This window comes from Crocodylus porosus, unplaced genomic scaffold (genome assembly GCF_001723895.1).
Source record: "Crocodylus porosus isolate Cpor-Errol unplaced genomic scaffold, CroPor_comp1, whole genome shotgun sequence".
Taxonomy (NCBI): Eukaryota; Metazoa; Chordata; order Crocodylia; family Crocodylidae; genus Crocodylus; species Crocodylus porosus.
Genome location: NW_017728886.1, coordinates 212,228,028 through 212,232,273, shown reverse-complemented (window position 1 = coordinate 212,232,273; position 4,246 = coordinate 212,228,028). Strand labels below are relative to the sequence as shown.

Genomic DNA, 4,246 nt, shown 5'->3' with positions numbered 1-4,246 from the left:
AGTTTGGGCTATGTGGATATAAAACAATGAAAGACTAAACTCCTTCTAAGAACAAAATAAGGTTTGAAATATGTTTGCTGCTGGGTGAGTTTAAAATTAATTTATGATGGGAAAATGATCCGTTGCTTTATCCTAACGTTCTTCTGGGCTGATTTTGCGATTACATATATGACACAGCAGAATTTATAAATAAGATTAACTAGTTTTATAGCTTAACCTCTGAATTCTTCCACAGAAATATCATCAAGTAGAAATCAACTACAGATGGCCTAGTTTTCAGTCTTTGGAACAGGAAACTAAGATTGAGGTTTTCCATTACTTGCTCTGCAGTATTGTTATCAAGATGAACACAGACAATGACATTAAAAGTATACAATATACATGCACTGTTATATATTTTTTTCCTATAAACTCTCCTGCAATCTTTCTTTCTTTGTCTCCTTCAGGGCAGCCAGAAAGCAGCATTAAAATTACCTTTGCCTATTGCTTGAACTGTTTTCAAGGAGAAATTAATCCTTTCACTAGTCCCTCTCTTCTACAAAATGAAATATTTATTTTAACTACAAGGACCTGCCCATTCTACTGTGATGGGCTGGCTGGTAGTGACCTGGCCCAGGGGTTTTGAAAGGGCAAAAGATGATTGGAGGACTTGGGATTCTCTTTCTGCACCAATCAGGCCCCAGAGACTCACCCCCCTGTGTCCCGATTGGCCTATTGGCTCACCTGGAGGGGGATAAAAGGGGCAGCATGGGCTGACTCAGGGAGACCAGCAAGGGACAAAAAGGAAGAGGCTTCACAGAGCTGAGCTAGCAGGGCAGAAGCAGTGCCCTGGAAGAGCCTGAAAGAGCAGGGCCTGCAGGCAGCAGTGGGACCCTCAGCAGTGCCGCATGCAGCTGGCAGGAGAGGCTCCCCACTGGGCTCCAGGATCCCCTATGAGAGGCTGTAGCCAGCAGGAGAGACTCCCCAGCTCCAGGAAGGATCTGAGCAGTGACCTGAGGCGTTCCCAGCTTTGCTTCTAGCTCCTCCAATCAGAGGTCAGGCAGCTTGACATGAGGCTGGGCTCTGGGAAGGTCAAGACCCCTAGCAGGTAGGCTTAGTGCTACTAGTGGTGGCTGTGTGGCAGCATTCCTGCCTACCATATGGGATATCTGAGTTCAAGTCCCAGTTGGGGTGACTTGAGGTGAGTGAGATAACAAGAAGCAAGTCTTCTTGCAGTGGAAAGGGGCCATTGTGTTTTCCCCCTTCCTCCCCCTCCAGGTGCCAAGGCCCTATGTTTCCTTGTCATTTGACAATTAGAATTTTGTGCCTTTTTATATTTCACCAACCCATATTTTGTTCTGCTGTTTGTGTTTTATATTTTGTTAACCCTGTTTTTGTCAATGATTGTAAGTGTCTAACCATTGTTAAATCCTGCCCCTTTGGGGCACTGTAGTGTGCACTATACCCTCTGATTTATGCCTGTTATGTTCCCAGGATTAAAAGGAATATGGTTAAGTCCCCATTGGTGGTCTGGCTCTGCTCTATAGGGGAGGAGAGTCTCTACACTTCCCACAGCGCTTGTGCACCTGCTTTGATCCCTTCAACTGGAGAGAGGGTACGTCTTGGAGTACTGCCTGGGTTACACTACACTTACAGTCTTATCTTTTCTCACATCCTTCCTGAATCTTTCTCCTGCTAATACTGCCATTTTCACTATTCTTAATGACTACTTTGATTCTATGCTATCTTTGCCATAGTCTTTCTATCCTAGTGCACCAGACTACACTCTCTTCATTTTTATTTCTCTGAGCTGTCTCTGAATGCCCCAAATTGGCATCAGGTTGAGAATATTACATGTTGAGAACTATACATTTATAACAGTGATTCTCAAACAGGATGCCACAGCACTGCAGGGTGCCTTGAGATCCTTTCAAGGGTGCCATGGGATGCCACACAATGTTAGTTAGCACTGTTAGGTTTGAAAACATGATTCACAAGAAAAAGCCAGAATTTTCAAATAGGAATCCATAATGTTAAAAACATTCTGCCCTGTTGTGGTCTTTCTGAGTTGTTTGCAACAGAAGATTTGCTCTATTTTTTTCTGCAGTGAAAAAATGCGTGAAAAAATTAGGAGGTGGTATTTTTGAGGGTTGTCTCATATCTAATCAGGGGGTGCCTTGAGTATAAAAAGGTTAAGAAGCACTAATTTATAGTCTTAAACTTTTATTTTTCCCTTTCCATAGATTATTCGTGAAGAGTAGTCCTACTGAAATCTATGAGAGTTTTGCCTCAGCTTCAGTGGCTGCATCTACGTGAGACACTGACTACATAGTAGCTTGTTACTACCGCACAGCAGCTCATTACTATGGCACAGTAGCGCCACATGGCCCAAAGCAAATGATGCTACTGTGCAGTAGTAACAAGCTACTGCACTATCAGCATCACTAAGAAGCTGTGCAGTAATGCCAGTTACTGTTCAGTCATTTAGTACTTGTATGTACAAGTACTAAATGACTGCGCAGTCAGTATCTCACGTAGAGGCAGCCACTGAGAGCTGACTTAGGCTAATGACAACTTTTAAAAATTTCACCAGCATGGGACCTCATGCTGTCATACTAATTAAAGTGTGTTTGGCTTAGTATTTTCCTCATGTGTGATAGTACTCAATAATATTGTCAATGCTATCACCTGAGGAATACTTAATGTTATTTTTATAATTTATCTTTAAAAGATTTGATACCATCCTCAACATATAGTACATAACATTTTGCAGATACCAAATATAAAAATACGTAAAATATTCTTGCGGGGTAAGAAAATTTTTTTTTGATACAAATGAAAATATACAGTAATACTATCTCAATCAAAGATTATGGGTAAAGCAGTAGTCTTGAATAACCTGTTAGCTTAGCTAACTAGCTTATAGTAGCTACCTTACCTTCTCTTTTATGGCATAGTTTGCTCTCAATCAATATACAGCTTTTTAAATCAGGGAACTGACAGATAGATGCATCTGATTGACCTCCTGAGGTCAAGGATGAATATGATTCATTGTATTCTAGAGAGAAAGAATGGAGATGCTAGAGGGAAAGCAATATAATAAGGTAGCTGCTGTTGGAGTCCCATTGTCAAAAGTGATTTGGAAAAAAAAACAAAAAAACCCCAAACAACTTAGGTTCCTAAGCATCTAAGTCAATTCTGGAAATAAAAATTAGGCTTCTAGGTTGGGTTGCTAGAACATTTTTTTTTTTTTAAATAAAAAAAATAAATAATAAAGTTACTCTTCCTCAGAAAATCAAATATTTGATGAAAACACAGTATTTTTGCAGAAACACATGTGCTTCAATGAAACTTTCATCAAGAAGTTCCCTCAGGTCTAAGATGGAACTTATCTAGGTGATGGTAAGAAAGACAATAACCAAAAAAACTGCTCAGTGATTATGTTGCTTAGCTAAGATGTAGAAGATCCAGGTTCATATCTCTACTGTTTCAAATTCACGGTAGGGACTTTAAATTTGAGTGCCCTTGCCATCAGGCTAGAGTATAGACAGATTCTCTCATTGATCCAATGAATATTTAATACTCCTTTAGTCTGATGGATAGAACACTCACTTAGGATGGGTTACCCATCTACAGAATTTGGAATATAAATTTGAATCTAGTCACCTAATCCTAGGTCAGTGCTCTTCATCTCCAAGCATGAGGTGTGGGACAAGAGCTGGCTCACTCAAAAATATCTAAAGATTCTTGAATCAATGCAGAATGAAGTGAGATGGCAAAATAGCAAAACCTTGATATTTTTTGAGAAACTGAAAGAGTGTGTTCTGGCCACAGACCTATAAATCACTTAGGTACCTAAAAGCTTCTGGCAAATGGATTTCAGTACTTTGTAACAGCAATTAGCTGAAAATAGCAGCACATTTTTTTTCATTGGTAAATAAACTTTTTACAATGGAAATTCACGTGGACCATAGACATCTATATTTTTCTAATTAAAAAGACTCACAATTATCCAAAACACAGTTTAAAATTTTTTTTAATGAAATATGTCCAAAATTGAAGTTCAGCATATAGTTTAATCACATAGTTTCATAGTTTCAAGGGTCGGAAGGGACCTGAGTAGATCATCTAGTTCGACCCCCTGCCATGGCAGGAAAGAGTACTGGGGTCAAACGACCCCAGCAAGGTGTTCATTTAACCTTCTCTTAAAGACCCCCAGGGTAGGAGCCTGCACCACTTCTCTTGGAAGTTGGTTCCAGATCCTAGC

The 4,246-nt window shown here is 39.9% G+C and overlaps 1 long non-coding RNA gene across 1 annotated transcript in view; it reads right to left on the bottom strand.

The window, feature by feature from the left end:
• Positions 1-423: 423 nt before the first annotated feature.
• The window catches only part of LOC109305463, a 13,154-nt gene continuing 9,331 nt past the window's right edge, over positions 424-4,246 (bottom strand). Inside the window, exons 2-3 of the long non-coding RNA XR_002099631.1 lie at positions 475-480; positions 424-440 (exon numbers count right to left, since the gene is read on the bottom strand). This is a non-coding gene — a long non-coding RNA (uncharacterized LOC109305463). The remainder of the gene's footprint in view (positions 441-474; positions 481-4,246) is intronic.